Raw genomic sequence first — 16535 nt, 5'->3', positions numbered from 1 at the left:
CATTTTCTAACTTTTTTGTTGTTGTTGTTTTTCATAATACTACAACTGTCCAATGATCACATGAAATCCTATCTGTGCTTTCCTTAAAAAACAAACAACATTGTTTTTTCCCTGGGACACTTTGTCCTCATTACTTTTCAGAAGGTCCTGAAAACGAATAATAGCACTTCTGAGCCAAAACTGCCACATTTCTTGTCAAAGGTCATCATCCTCTTATAAATTTAAAGAGAAAGAAGCTACTCCAAGACCCCTCATCTGTTTGGCCTAACGGGTATGGATTGCAAGTAACATATTGCACATCTTTTGTTCTGGTCTGAATGCTTACTCTTAAAGACTTCATCGAGACCCAGAAAGAAATAACCACTGCTGCTGGATTTATCAGGTTAACCTCTTCTTACCTTATGGTTCGAGAGTATATACAAGATGGTGATAATTTTCCTAGCCTAACACTACAAGAAGTGGCTTCTCTACAAAATTAATCAGAAAACAAAAACAAAAACAACTTTGGTTCCTTTAACAGCACTGTAATCAGAAAAAACAGTGATTGCAGAAGCACAGGAACTGAAGTCCATTTGATGCCCAGCTGTTGTCCCATAAGATTTGTACTTAAGCAATGATGACAGTCCTGCTTTACCTCTCCTATGCCACCTGAATATATAAAGAGATTAGGGCTGTCAATATAGCAACCGCCAGGAACTACAAATATTTAGGGTCTAGAATTATTCCTACAAGTCAACAAGAATCATAGTGACAATTTTAATGAAAGTTGGACTAGATTCAAGGACAGGGGAAGAAAAGGTTATGTTCCTATAAGTACCTTAGGCTGCAACTGTTTTGACCTCCACTATGTTTTATTTTTTTCCAAGAGTTTAACAGGAACAAATATTTGTATAGGTGTTACACAATTGTGCTATGGGGAAATGTTGAATTACAAAATAAACTGCATTCCTGACAAATTGTAATTACTGCCCAGGAGAATGAACATGAAGAAACTGCTTCCTCTCAGTTGTGGGAACCAGGCTTCTTCTGTGCACCTGATCAGAAAAAACATATATATATATATATATATAAATCCCCCAAATTAAAAGAAAATTTCCACAACCAGAGAACTTGCACAGGTTCACATGAATATGTTTGGGATTTCAGAATCCTGTGCAGATGTCAACCAGAAGACTGGGATAAGAGGGATCAGTGTCTGGTAATTATGGTTACATGAGCTGACATAAAGGAAATTTGAGATTAGAAACTCTCTCCAAATCCAGAGGCCAGACACACACCTTCTGTTTACCAGAAGTAATCTCCTTTTCCATGACATGACTCCAGATACACATACACATGCAGAGGGCAGGATTTGGCCTCTTCACTTGTTTTTCCACAGTGCTGTGGAAAGTTGTGTCACTATCACTTCTAAATGTTAAAAAAAAAAAAAAAAAAAAAAAAAAAAGAAAGAGAGAGAGAAATTAAAAGTCAAGTCTCAAAAATTCTGAGGTATGCTTAAAAGCAGAATTAAAAATAATACATGCTAGGCTCTTTTTATTTGCCCACCCGCTTTCATAGTATGGAAAGTTTACATATTTTACATTTTTCAAAAGCCACAGAGGCCAAAAATGTATTTCTTTTCCAATAAAAATTGAGATTCTCAGGTGAAAAACAGATTGCAGTCCATACAGTGAAACTCATGAAGCTGAGGCAGAAACTCATGAAGCAGTGAAACTCATGAAGTGAGGGCAGACTCCACTCTGATGAGAGCATGAGGTCGGTGGCCAGCCAGGGTTAGCGGGGGCTGATTCTTCTAAAAGGCCAGACAAAACTGAACTTAGCCAAGGGGTTTGCTGTGTAGTCGACATGGCCCGAGATGCCCCCTCATCCTGCCACACACAGAGGGCCGCTGCTGCCATCAAACCCGGACTGCATGCCTCAGCCTACCCCAATAAGCACTATTCCCCTCATTTGGATCAATATGCTCTTTCGTCTGTATCCATAGCCCTCCCAGGGCCTGCCACCTATTGTGTCACAACAGCCTCTTCCAACTAACCAGCTCTCTAATAGCCCCATTCAGAAAGGCTCAGACACTACAGAATTTTCTAACATTTGTCTTTATAGTATTCCCAGAAGCAGGGAAGGGCAACTTTAAAGTAAATGGAAAACTGAGGTACCCAGAGACAGCAGCAACACCAAAGGTTACACAGGAGATCTGTGGGGTAGCAGATCAGGCTCTCAAAGGCCACACACAAGTGCCTTAACCACCAGACCACTTCTTCAGTCAGGTTTGGAGCCAGGAAATAATGTCTGGACACTCTTTTAATAAAAACAAAACCAGCTAAAGCTTTTGGATACAGACTCAAGACTCACTCATGCCTTAATTCTCCGCAAAAGTTTGCTTCAATTCCAGGCAGTAATAGCTAAAGAAAACATTTTGGGCAGTATCTCCCACTGATTTAGGCCTGCACAAAATCATTCAAACCAAGGCAGCTTGACCAAAAAGTTGCCTATACATCTTATTTTCTTTTCTCTCCCAGATGTAGCCCTTGCCCAAGTAAGACTGAATCACATGAAGCACAAAAAGGCTACATTAATTGTGCAAAGAGGAGAAAGAGGGTAAAACACCAATTCCACTTTTCTTCCCCTTTTCCAAAAATTCTTGCCTTTGCAAGCATACTAATGTAACAAATGAAGGGAGCATGGGTGGCATTTAGGATGAATTTTTTCACCCAGCCTCCACCTGTAATCAATACCTTAATGATTCTCCAGTGCAGCCAGTTTGTTAACACTCATAGCTTGTCACTATAAGAAAAAGCACACCAAAGATAATGGGGAATTCAAACTTGGGGCTGGATGAAAAGTATTTAAATAGCTTTTCAATTCAGTGGGTCACTGTAAGATTTTCATTAGCAGTAATTATGCAAGAAGTAGAGGTCACCATCAGAAATTTTGCAGAGATTAAAGAGGCAGGATTCAAAATGAATTTACAGAATCACACAGAATCACAGAATTTCTTGGTTGGAAGAGACCTCAAGATCATCGAGTCCAACCTCTAACCTAACACTAACCGTCCCCACTAAATCATATCCCTAAGCTCTACATCTAAACGTCTTTTGAAGACTTCCAGGGATGGTGACTCCACCACCTCCCTGGGCAGCCTGTTCCAGTGCCTAACAACCCTTTCAGTAAAGAAGTTCTTCCTAACATCTAACCTAAAACTCCCCTGACACAACTTTAGGCCATTCCCCCTCGTCCTGTCACCAGGCACTTGGGAGAACAGGCCAACCCCCACCTCACTACAGCCTCCTTTAAGGTATCTGTAGAGAGTGATAAGGTTGCCCCTGAGCCTCCTCTTCTCCAGGCTGAACAAGCCCAGCTCCTTCAGCCGCTCCTCGTAGGACTTGTTCTCCAGGCCCCTCACCAGCTTCGTCACCCTTCTCTGGACATTTAAAGCTAGAATATTGGATTGTACACTATCAATAGCTTCCATCTATCCATCTCTTGTGTTAATGTGCATCTAGTGTCTTTAAAAAAAAAATTGCCTGTTCTTTTTTTCCTTATGTCACTTTTTTTGCAACTTCTGTTTACTAAAGCACAAAAGTTTTAGGTCTAAGGCACTATTGGTAGGGCTCAGTGAAACAAGCAAACAAAAACATCTTGGTGAATTAGCCTTCTAAATCGTCTTGCAACTATTTTCACTTCTTACTTTTCAGATATGGAACAACAAAAATCATGCATTTTAGCAAAAAAAAAAAAAAAGAAAAGTTATTTCCCACATTGTTCCTTGCTACTACATCAGGCCAAGCCAACATAGAAAGAGAGAGAAATTCTGGTTACCGATGTAGAACCAAAGTTCTCTACCCAAAAAAAGTGCTTTCACGTAGGCAATTTCAGAGCAATGACATTTATAGTATCACATCCCTTGTGTAAGATGCTTCCTTTCTCTCCAGTAATATTCCAGGAGTAGCAACAGAAGAGCTGTAACACAGCTGGAGGCCCTTGGAAACCACCGTGATTTACTGAAGTAGCTGCATACAGCACTGTGAAGCTGACCCTCGTGCTCCTTTGAGAATGAACCTGTACTTAGAAAAGTCATCTTTCATTTTCACACCACATGGGTCAGAATCCCTGAGGGACCGTGGACTTTCAAACTGCAATTCAATTGCTCTTCGAAGGGTCATGGTGTACAAAGCCAGACTCAGTGCTCAGTTTGAGTGCTGATGCCAAGCTTTCCACTCAGCATGCCTCCTTGCTCGCTCCAGGGCAGCTATAGATTCATTAAGAACAAATGCTAATGTTGCTCACACAAACTTTGAGTAGAAGGATGAAGGCAAGCAAAGACTTCTTCAGATCAAATTCTTCAGAGGTGTTTGAACCCTTAACTCACCAAGAGAGACATAATCAGGTGCCACTATCAAGTTGGAGGGAAACAGACACCAAAGGGAAAGAGAATTCCTGAAACATAGGAGCATTATTCCCCCACAAGGACAATCACAACCTGTTTGCTTTTATGAGCAAACAGCTTCAGAGAATAACCAAATCACCACCTGTGATGGGCTTGTTCTCTAGATGTCTTTATTGCCCATTCAGAGGAACTACAAATATTGGCAACACGATTCTTCTAAGTTGGTGCTGATGAGCAATTAAGTACAACCTGGCATATTAGTTTGTTTCATTCATTTTTTACTCAGGAGTTAAGAGGTTCAAACAGTCTAAGCAACACAGAACCCATATTTGAAACAGTCAGCTGAAGTGTTACAAAATCGTGCAGCACATTGAGGGTCTTCCCCTGCAGGAATCAGAGAAGACCAAGTCCTTAGAAAGCTCTGCTAACAAATGAAGCTCATTTGGCATTCATTTGGCTTTAAGAGCAATACGCTGATTTCTAGCACTAAACTGTCCTGAATTGCTTTAAAATACATTGTAACATAACAGAATGAAAGTCACAATACATTACAGCTTCTGCAGCTCTTTAAGAATTTTACGTTCAGGCTGCAAGAGTCTGGAGTCCTTTGGAAGTGGTTACAAGTTCACCTCCTGGTCCTGATAGTAAAAGACACCTCTGATTACAGTGCACAGGAGAACCGAGACTTCATAAATGTAAAAGTAATAAACTTTCCTTACCTAAATAATATAGGGTTCATGTGTTTCTGCTCAGACTACAAGTTCTGATGGTACAAGCTACAGCAGTGTTTGAGTTAATTGATTCAGGGGCTACTGCTGCATAAATAATGCATAATAATAGCAAATGACACTTCACAAAATGCATACACTGAGTTAAATAATGTGGACTCCTCAAATATGGAGAACTGCCTGTGCCTGAAAAGTCTTTAGTTTTGATTAATCATTTGTAATCTGATCAAATGGAAGAAAGAAAGCTGCCTGGTGCAAATGACTATTTTCCCTTTTTTAACAGCTGACCGAACAATTGGGCACCCTTCTGGGTTGAGGAACAAATTAATATTCCTCAAATAACTCAAAAGCATTTAAAGACTGAAACAGGCTGCATATGGGGATGCAGCTAGAAGTGGGTTAAGTAGTAGGCAATTAGCTGCACATAAACCATGAATCAGTCTGTTTTGATGATAAGACTGTAATTTCAGTTTATGCCTTTTCAAGTATGTTTCACAAACACAATAGGCAGGCTTATACTGAAAAGTGAGTAAAACGGTTCTCTTCTGTTAAGTGAAAACATTTCTTTTTCCTTCCTTACTGATCTCTAGGAACCAGCAGAAAGGTTCAGTGTAGCACTATAGGCCCATACTGTAGTTGTGTTTGTATGACCAAGGCCTTCAGAAAAAAAAAAAAAAAAAGGAAATAAAAGATTCACATTAATTTAAAATTTGGCACTGTGGTACCAAACCACTTAATTCACACTAATTTAATATTTGGTACTGTGTGGCACCATGCTGTAAAGTAGTTCAACGTGACCATCCAGGAAACGTTGCTCGGTACTAAATAGATGATTTCTCCTACACCAAATTTTCCCCCCTTCCTAAATTGAAAGAAAGGCTTTATTTTATATTTATTTTTCAAGTTTATTGTCTTATAATTTTATTATTATTATATTATACATATGCTTATATTATAAAACAATATCATATCATTCCTGTTATTACATTACAAATACTTAAACCTCTACTTGAATTCAGAGAGTAACATGATAACCGATGTTTGAAAGGCAGGCTAGAGGTAACACAAAAGTTCAAGAAATGCCAAATGAGGAATACATTGCAGAATCTGGGGAATGCAAGAAAAAAAATAACACAAACACTCTTCAGAGTCATCTTAGAGTTTCTAACCCAAACTATTTTACTTGGAACCATTTTGTGGTTCAACTCACTTTCACTCTTTGATTTGAAAGGTAGTGAAGAGGTCTCGTTTACACTTTGAATAGTAATGTAAAATATGATCAATCATGCTGGATCACACAAGGATCAGCATTAAAAGAAAGTTAAATGAAAAGAAGGTATGTCCATGGACGTTTTAACCACTAACCACAACATTAGGCTAAGCTGAACAATGATTTTATAACGATTGATTAATTTTTTTTGTGCACAATGACTTGTTCTTTGGGATCTCTCCCACATTTTCCTCTCACAGGATTTTAGGTTACAAAGTGTCTTCTTGCTAGCTGCAGAGAAAGGGTAAAAAGCAGCACAGGAAAAGTTCAGAGGAAACCAGTTCACTGATGACAGTTGCAGGACTGTAAGTTGTGATGAATCCTCATGTTAATTTTGTCAGCACTTTGTGCATGAAATACATGGTCAGATTGTACATGTTTCTTTCCTACCATGCACACACAGGATAATGCCTTTTTTGCACAGAAGGAACCAAATAGATACACAGGGAGACAGATTTTTCAGAGATGCAACATTTACCTTTGCTTTTCTTTGGCCTCTCAAAATTTCGTGGCTAATTTTTGAACTCTAGCTTTCTTGTTGTTTATACTCCTCAAATAAAAAGGATACACCTCCAAACCACTAATGACAATTACTTATGTTTATAGTGTGGTTGTGAGTCTGCTGTTGGCAACATCTCACAAACAGACCATGGCATTTCAGCACATTAGCCATGGTTAGGCTGAGCCCAAACTGTGGAAAATGAGAGCTCAAAATCTTATGCAGCATAGTCACAGTTCTGGCTCCTGTTACAGAACTGAGTTGTGTTTTAAGAATACAGTATGAAATCTCTCTTTTTTTTTTTTTTTTTTTGCATGCAAAACCAATGTAACCTGAATACAAATAAACCACAAAAGAGATTATGCTTCTCAGCAATTATAGCAATTGGGTCTGGAGAACAACAATGGCTTTTCTTTCTCTTATTCATGTATGTCCTTTTGTTCATTGTATGTTGGGATGGTGATGCCAAGAGTGGAGCACAGTAGGGATGAATTGACATCTTGGTAGGTAAGGGGCAAAGAGCTGGATAAGGAACAAAGAGTGCCTGGAGCAAAAAATAAAGTGAAGACTTCATGGCTGCAATTCACATCAAACTGCTATAAATAAGTAATAGGATTTGGTCAATTAGTCATCTTCTGTCTTGAGGACAGTTTTCTCTATTTCAGTCAACTAAATGTTCAGATCTTTTAGTGGATGGATACCCTGATTTCTGACCTCTTCTTAAGAGTTTTTCTCTGCATGCTTGAGTCATGGGACTTGGTACAGAATATATGATCCATTCTTAGCCTTTTTCTCTAGTCATGACCATACAGCAGCTGAACTTGTATTGCCCAATATTTGTTTTTAAATTTGATTTTACCATGCATAGTACAACTGAGTTAAGCCGATGTGAGTTCTGGAATGCACTCTGGTAAGTCAGACAGAGACAGGAGTGTTTTTTAACTGGTCTTTCTCCTTATCACATTTAACCACAGACAAGAGAACTAGTAGGAAAATAAACTGGAAATCTAGCATGTTTGTTCTGCTTTGCCAATGCAGAAATGGTCTTACCTTGATAGCATTTTAAAGAAATATTTACAGGAGAAACAGAAAAGATACAACTGCTTTTGGAGTATTTTTCTTGTAGATGAGCCGTATTAACTTTAACAGGAATTTAATACGCAAATTTGGAGATGTTTACTGCAGTGGAATGGAGGTGAGTTACAAAGGCCACAGAGAAGACTTCTCAGATAAGAGGTATCAGAGCACTTTTGTCTCTAGTGGATATAGGCCAGCTGAGCGACAGCCCACATAATAAAGAACAAAGTCATTTCTCTTTTTAACCATCCTTATAGACTCCTATGCATGTGATGTAATTCTATTTAACTCCACAGAGAAGTTATCATTTCCTGTTAGAGTCCATCAAGTGTTTCTGTATAGGTTTCCTTTCACAGACTCCTTAGCATAGCCAGAAAATTAATTTTCTTCGTGTAAACTAAATGGCATAGCCTTTTTTCCTCTGAAGTCTTATGATGCCTTTCACCACAAAAACAGCCTACATGCAGCTGTATCTTGTTTTGGAGCCTGTGCTCTTGCATATGGTTTCTAGATAGAGGCAAATATCACTGCAATAGTTATTTAAATAATATATTGTCACACAATGATTAATTTCTGTTTTAGTTTCAGCATGAAAGTCTGTGGCAGAGACCCCCATATGGTAAAATAATAGGCTGAAAGATTAGCCGCCATCACCATCTGTTACTCATCCCTGATTTCACTCCCTCTTTCAAGAGCTGATTGCAATTTCAAAATCTTTCATTGAATGAGTCTATTTTCTTTCAAGTTATTACCTAGATGACTTCAGTAATTCCATATAGATGGGGCCTGAAAAGGAAATGCTGAGATCAGTGAACGTGCACAAGACATTTGCATAACGCAGTGGAACAGAGGGTGCTGCAATAGGAAATTTGCAGGGCTGGTGTCTCACTTCGCCTGTCAGTGTTTACAACAGTGTAAAGCCATTGCCTGCTTTGGAGTCACTCCAAAGAGCTACACTACTGCAAGAGAGAAATGAGGTGCTTGGCATCCCTTTTCTTATCAAAGTCATCCATTGTGTACAGCAGGTGAGAGATAACAAAACACTTCTTTGAGTATGACTACCTATTACATGTTGCTTTCTTTAGATGAGTATTCACGTCTATATAGGTGAACTACATTTCTTATTGTGTCCAAGGAAAATAACGTAAAAGGGAGAGAGGAAGAAGGAAAGATAGGGAAAGACAAACAAAAAAGAAAAAATGCATGTGAGGTAAGCACAAAGGGGAAATCAACAAAAAAGTATTCTGTGATTCAGATCCCCACTAATTTGTATGACAGGCTCTAAGTCAAATCTAATATGCAATGTATCTTTGGCATGCAGCCCTTCAAATGCATATCAGTCCTTGCAGAAGAACTTTTGAGTTTGAAGGTTTGGCGCTGCTGGCAGCGAGGACACTGCTTGTGCTGTGAGCTGCCCAGTGTTTTGTGATAAGCATCACTCTTGACAGATTGAGTGAGGTAAGGTAATCAAGCCTGAATTTAATTGTAAGCAAACAGATATTGAGACTATGATAAATACAACTGGAAGCAGAAAGAATCTCTCTCTACCCTCCGTCCCCCCCCCCCTTTTTTTTTTTTATAGGAAACACAATGAAGGGATAAGCCACATCTCCAGATTTTACCAGCAGAAACATCAGAAACACTATTGCTACATCTGAAATTGAATTAGAAATGAATGGCATTTCTGTTAGTGCTCCTGTGTATCACTCTATTTGAGTAGGAAAAAAAGTCCCTGCCTGTTAGCATTGGATAGCACTATATTTAGAGGTGTCCTTGCCTTTCGCTGGCTCTGTGCACAAGTTAGATCTCAGGACCCCTATTAAGGCTGCAAAGTTTTCTCTGCTTTAACTTTGAAACTGTATCTACAACGCGACATCATTGAAGAGTGACATTTTTCTATGACATGGTTCACAGCTTCTTTAATGGTGAAGTGAAATTCACTGACAAATTTCCAGTTCTGAGCAAGCAATTGCTTTGTTCCAGGCTATCATTAGAAACATTTACCCTGCAGGATCTGCCTGTGCTAATACCATTCTTCTCACACGAGCATGTAAAACAAATATATAAAAAAAATTAACTTACAGCCCGTTACTCTATTTTGTTAGCTGAATGACTGCTAAAGTGTCATGATTGGCATGTATATGCTCCACAGGCTGATTCAAGCCACAAGTGATCTGAGCCACTGACTTGTGAGTACATCACAACTACAAAATCACTTTTTGCCCTAGCCCGGTCTCAGGTCCCATTGCCTATTACATGTTCCTCCAACTTTACTTTCTAAATTAAACTTCAGGTATGTGAAAAATACTTTCCTGCTTGTACATTGCCTAGCATATCATCAGGAAGCAATAGACACACAAAAAATAATAGAAGTACTTAATGCCACAGGCTGTCAACTTTGTTTTCCAGATCCATCACTTCCATTGTTCACTACGGGACATCAGGCCAGATTCATAGTGCAAGTAAATCTGCACAGCTTTGCTATGCATGACAGAGCTGCCCCAAAATGGAACTACCAGTGTTTATGTGCAGGAACAGTCTAAATGTCACTCTTCTGTCTGGCTCATGATTCAGAAGACCATAACTGTTTGACATAGCCCATGTATTTGTTATTTTAGGGGGCTGGTTAGGAGGAGATGGCAAAGGTTTTGGAGTCAATGATCTCCATCAGCTTTACAAACAAGGCAAGACTGCTGGGCTTTGTTTTCTTTTGGGAACTTTCCAAGCATCAGTACTTTACAAGTTACCCCCATAGGCAGCTCAGTGTCTGTTTCAAGTTAATGCACTTTGTTTTTCAGGCCACAAATAAAATCAGAACAAAGTAAAAGTTCAGATTTGTTTGAAAACAACCCAAATTGTGTACCGTGTGAAAAGAAAGGTAAAAAGAGGGTCAGGGAAACTGAGAGTAGAGAGGGCATGGGATAGGAAAAATCTCTCCAGAGGAGGGAAAGTGATTTTTTATGGCACAGAAAAAGAACAAATTGAAGAAAGGAAAAAAAAAAAAAAGATAATAGTCAAAAAGTCTGTGAAAATCACTTCAAAATACTGCAGATCTCTTTCTTCTGGTGAAGTTTTGGTCTCAATCGTAAGAGGGTCAAAGAGACTGAAAGTGCCAGCTCTCGTATTACCTTTGTATTAGAGGTACAAGAAGCAGATAACAACACAGTCAAGATACCAGGCCCTTGATTATAATATTTCAAATAATTTGAGAACCTTGCTCAACATGATTTTTTAATTTTTCAATTCCTGGAAAAGCTGTAGCAACAATGGAGGACTTGTATTAATGATATATCAAACACACACATACCTTTCTTAAAACAACATAACCATGGAAGGATTTAGAGGGATACCTATACATACATATTTCCTATTAGTAGGTTTTGTGTATCCAACTTAAGACTATTCCTCTTTGCCTTTTGGAGATTAAAAGATTTATGAACACTGAGATTTGGAACTGCTCTGGCAAAGAGTCATGGATGTGCCTGCTCATTTCAGAGATGGGGAAAAAGAGGCAAAGAGCTGTCAAAGGAGGTACGGAGGTACCTTTGTTTCTCAATCTGTGAACGTGCTGCTGTGTTAGTTGATTTCCCCCGTGCTTTGCCCTTGCTTTTATCCCACAGCTTCATTCTCAAGAATAGCATCAGAGTTAGCCTCCTAACTTGGTGTTTGGAAGATCCGGTTTTAAAATTCTCCATCCCTTTGAAAATATGGGACGAATATGGGGACAGTAGTGCCCATCTGCTAGGTGGGGATTACAACATGTTCCATACAACACAGAGAAAGGCAAAGAAAGTGTGTTCTTCCGTGATTGTTTCTCTCCTCTGCTGGGTGTACTGCTTTGTGCAATCAGCCTCAAAAATTTCCATTGACTACCATGGAAACTGCATTGGGCCAGGAGAAGCCATAGAGATGACAGATGGTAAGAAGTTCTGCATATGATCGCCGTATAGAATTGCTCACTGAATACTGAATTCAAATGAGTGCATTGGCTCCTCAAGTGGATCAGGGTTGAACTCAAAAGCAGTCAGGAAACCAGCCCTCAGAACAATACCAAGTTAAAAATGATGCTAATATTTTATGAGATGTTAAAGCAGGCAAAAAACATATTCAGTGATACTATCACTCATCTAACATCCGTGGGGTAGCTTCTCTCTTTGGTTCACTGGATAGGCTGATCTTTCTGTGAAGATAAGCAAAAAAAAGGGGGGGAAAACAAAAATGAAAAAAGCCAATTCTACTAAAACAATCGATAAGCAAAGGAACTGTCTGGTTTAAAGAAGTGAAAATAAGAGATGAAACCTTTGAAATCCATGTCACCATTTGAAGACTGGCTCAGATCTGCATTGACCCATAGCCATTATCATAGCTGGGAGAGATTTTGGTAGCCTCCATAAAATAGGACTGGGTTATTAACCCAGTTAAGAGCAGATATTCACATCAAGCAGTTCAAAATCCAAATCTGCATTGTCACCCAGTTGAAAGAAATGTAAAAACAAAATCTCATTTGTGACATGGAAAGGAATTTTTCCTTTATCAAAAGTCACAAATTGATAGTGCCACAATTTTCTTCCTACGTTACTCTGTTTAACAGTAAAACCTCAGTGCTTTGGTATTACAACGAGGACAACCAAAGAGAAATTCAAGACAAATGAATGTGTCATCTGCCACCTGGGATAAGAACGTTAGCAGAATGGAGAGAAATTTTCATTGTTCCTGTAAATTGTGTGGCTGTGCTTTGAACTATACTTGTTTCATTTTTCTCTGAAAACAACTCAGAAAACTCTGCTTTAACAGAGAGCCAGCACAAGTAACTTAGGCCCCTCTGGGCAAGGAAAAGTTTACAATGCCCAATTATCACTTTGCCCGAGCATTTTAGGTCCCTTGCAAGTGACAGAGAAAGACAGCTTTACCTTTCAAAAGATGACTTGCTAGCAACAATGAAAATATGCAATTGAAAAGCTAGGCAACAATTTATATAATCTCCTTTTATTACAAAGTTTATTTTTTTTCTCTTATAGCTAAGGAGCAGTGGTGGGCAAGGAGAGAAGCATGTAACACCCTCCTGCTGGAGGATTAAAAAAAAAGAGGAGAAAAAGTAATTTCAGTAAAGCTGCAAGAAGAGAAATAAGAAAGCTCTTTATCCTCCACAGATCCAGCTAGAGGAGCAGTCAACAAGGCATAACTAATGACAGCTTGAAAATATTTCTCCACACAAATTGAATAGATGAGGGAATATATTTTCACCATTGCTCTTAAAATTAATGTGGATGATCTTCCCAGATGAGTTAGGCACCTAACTGATGTCCAGATGTATTAATTTCCACAGGAAGTGATGCTGACACAATGGCAAATTCGTGCTACTCAGATCACACCAAACCATTGATTTTTTAAATTCAGCAGCTGATCTCATGTGGTTGCTTGCAAAGGCAGGCAAAGAGACCACACTGACTGCAGTAGCAAACTGAACTCGTATCGCACACTGACTTGAAGATGCAGTTTGACACGTGCTGCCTAAACAAACCTGAGCACGTCAGTTATTTTCAGATGATTTACTTGTTACAGTGGCTCACAACATAAAAGCCAACAATCAGTCATTAGCACGCAGCAGAGGAAATTTTCCCAGGGTATTATGTATCGTGTTTGGAGAGTTAGAACTCACTGCTATTATTTATTCACACCACTATAAATTATTCTTCTCAAAATGAACCCGAGTCACGTAAATGCTGACTTGGAAAGTACCAGAGCCTTCTCTCTTCCTGCAGCATGTATTTTTTCCTTTATAATAAACTTCCTGGTTAAAAATGAAAAACCAAAGTCTAGCAGAGCTTGTGTTTCAAATCAATATCCTGGAGTCAAAGGGAAAACCAGTTTGGCTAACATTTGCTGTATTCCTTATAAAGCTGTAAATTCATTGAGGGCTTCAATTTCTCCAGTGCTGCTGAACTGCAAAATGGAGCACTACTGAAACATGCAAATAACTTTCATATTGGTGTAAGAATCAGACTATATGTCACAGGCTTTTCCTTTCTCTTTTTTTAAATAGGTATTTTGCCCCATCAGAGGATAGGCAACTAAGTACGCTAAATGCAGAGTAATTTTTGAGGGCTGTACATGAGGTCATTTCCAGCAAGGAAACTAACAGCAGTCAACCAGACGGAGTCAGTCCTCCACACAGTGAAAAGGCTTTTGGGACACAAATGCTGTTCACATTCTCTGTGTGATGAGGTTTACCAGAAACTGTACTGTAACACCAATTCATTTTATGCAAGCCTCCTGATAGGCAATGTCTTGTGTACATTGTTATCAGGCATGGGATTTAAATCACAGAAACTACAGCTGAAAATCCTTCCTGGGAGCTGTTACGATCAGCCAGAATCTGGTATACCAAATTTTCATTAAGTTGAAGGCATTTCAAGGTGTCTCTGTGGTGGTTCATTCCCACCATAGATCCTTCCACATAAATGGATGAACAAAAGGCTTCTCCTGTTAAAAGTGCAAACAGCCTTTTTTCTACCCACATAATTTAAGCACATAATTGTGAAGGGCAGCTAGCCAGAGGTACTGAGGACGAGCACCCAAGAGAGGAACTGGGATGCACTCAGGTCCAAGAGCTGTTGAAGGGCTCATTCTGCTCCTGCTGCAACAAATGAATTACCAAAAGTCCTCAGAAGATATCTACATCGTTGCAGAGTTTAAAGCCAAGCCTTTTCAGCAGATAGCCCTTAAGCACAGACCCTATTATCGCCCCAGCTTCTCCAAGAGCTCTAGCTGTACCCCAGAGTGCTGTTGGGACTGATTACCCCACAAAGGTTGATCTCAACCTTCAACATGGAAGTTGTATTTCTTGCTGCATTTAATACTTCGCCTAAATCACAAGAAATGTAGATACAAGCAAAGATTTGATCAATCTTTGATGAATACAGCTGACCACCTCAGCTCTCTTGTTCTTGGAGATGCTTGTGCTACAACTCAGACATCTGACATGCAAACACACAGGTCAGAAGCACTGTGTCCTGGGGCTAACTGGCTGCTCAAGTCTGTGACAGCTTCATTGTCGTACAATCGGAGAAGTGGCTATCTCCTTCAAAAATAGCTCAAAAATGACTTTTTTCTTGTTATTTCAGGCATTGCTGACATTTCTTTGGGATTTTCTGTCTGCAGCTACACCAAGACATTGCTGAAAGAAGCAATTCCATTGACAAGTTGCCCCCGGAGCATGCTATAGGATGTGATATTGCATGAGTGGATTCTGGAGATACAATCTGACCAAAAAAATGACACAAAGGTATCTCTCATATGCAGAAAGCACATATGTTGAATAAAAGTGTTACTTAATTCCCCCAAAACACTGCTGAAGTTATTGGCAGATCAGAGCTAGTCTCCACTGATTGCTGCTTCTACAAAATACCACTGGAGAGTTGTTTCTCCAGCCTTTGGTGATATGAGGCAAGCAATTTAGATTTATTCTTAAATATGTATATGTTTAAATTTTTTGATAATTTCTTCTCTGTCTAGGCATATCTCTACCCTTTTTGTTTCAAGACAACTAAAACAAGCTGGCCACTGTTGTAGCATTATTTTACCTGCCATTAGAGCTTGAAAAGACAGAAGTTCTTAGACTAAAATCAAGATCAACTTTTGCTAGCTCAAAAAGATCAAATAATTTGAACAAGCATCGAGAGACAGATCTTTGATGTATATAAATTGTAACCGATGGTGTACACAAATTAAGGGCATGGCCCTTGGGGTTTGGTATTTCTTCTGCAGGACCTTAGCTTTGAACTCCTGAGGTCCCTAGTTACCCATTTCCTTGCAGAGCATGTTTCCCACTTAAACAAACATTCCCAGGGCTCTTTGCACAGGACAGGAAGTCCAGGCTTCAGATTCACTCATGATCTAGCAGAAATGAGTCATTTATTATTTCAATTAATTGTTCGGCTAAACGTATATGTTTGCTATCATTCTATGGGTTTTTGATCTGTTCTTTTTCAGGCTCAGTACATGATCCTTGCAGGAAAGGGCTGCACAACCAAGACAGCTGCTAAGGAATGATGTCACTCATTAGTTTCACACTGGAAAAGTAAATACGCTAGCAAATGTCTTACACATCCATGTTTATTTGTGAGCAATAACTGGTTTGGAGAATGTCTACAGCTGTGAGAAGTGCAATAAAACAAAACAAGACAAATGTCAACACCTTGGTTGCCAAATGCAAAGCAAAGCAAATGGCTTTATCCTAAACAGAAAGTCCCTGCTTGCATGTAGGAGAATGCTTGCAGTTCCGGTTACTGCAGAGGAAAGCCAGGAGCACAGCGACTAAGGAGATCTCCAGCCACATCTCACAGAGCTAGCAGTTTGTCCTCCCATCACCAACCTGGGTGGGATGCAGCTGCCTAGCTATTTGTTTATGAAACTCCCAAGCTTTGCTCATCAGGCTGCTTGAGCTAACAGCCAAATATCCTCCCCACCCAGACCCTTCTGAGTGACTCGTGGAGCCTGTGGGGAGCCAGGAGAGGGAAGGCTTTTTTCCCCCTATGCTGAATAACAGCTCCATTTTCAGCACGTCATTAACTA

General features: G+C 39.4%; 1 long non-coding RNA gene across 1 annotated transcript in view; it reads right to left on the bottom strand.

Annotated features, from left to right (window-relative positions):
- Positions 1-16535, bottom strand: part of LOC106016510 (uncharacterized) — a 79016-nt gene that overhangs the window by 13197 nt on the left and 49284 nt on the right. The window contains exon 2 of the long non-coding RNA XR_003494780.3: positions 1278-1407. This is a non-coding gene — a long non-coding RNA (uncharacterized lncRNA). The remainder of the gene's footprint in view (positions 1-1277; positions 1408-16535) is intronic.

This window comes from Anas platyrhynchos, chromosome 1, assembly GCF_047663525.1.
Source record: "Anas platyrhynchos isolate ZD024472 breed Pekin duck chromosome 1, IASCAAS_PekinDuck_T2T, whole genome shotgun sequence".
NCBI classification, from domain to species: Eukaryota; Metazoa; Chordata; class Aves; order Anseriformes; family Anatidae; genus Anas; species Anas platyrhynchos.
Note: the sequence above shows the minus strand (reverse complement) of the source record. Positions and strands in the feature narration are given on the sequence as shown.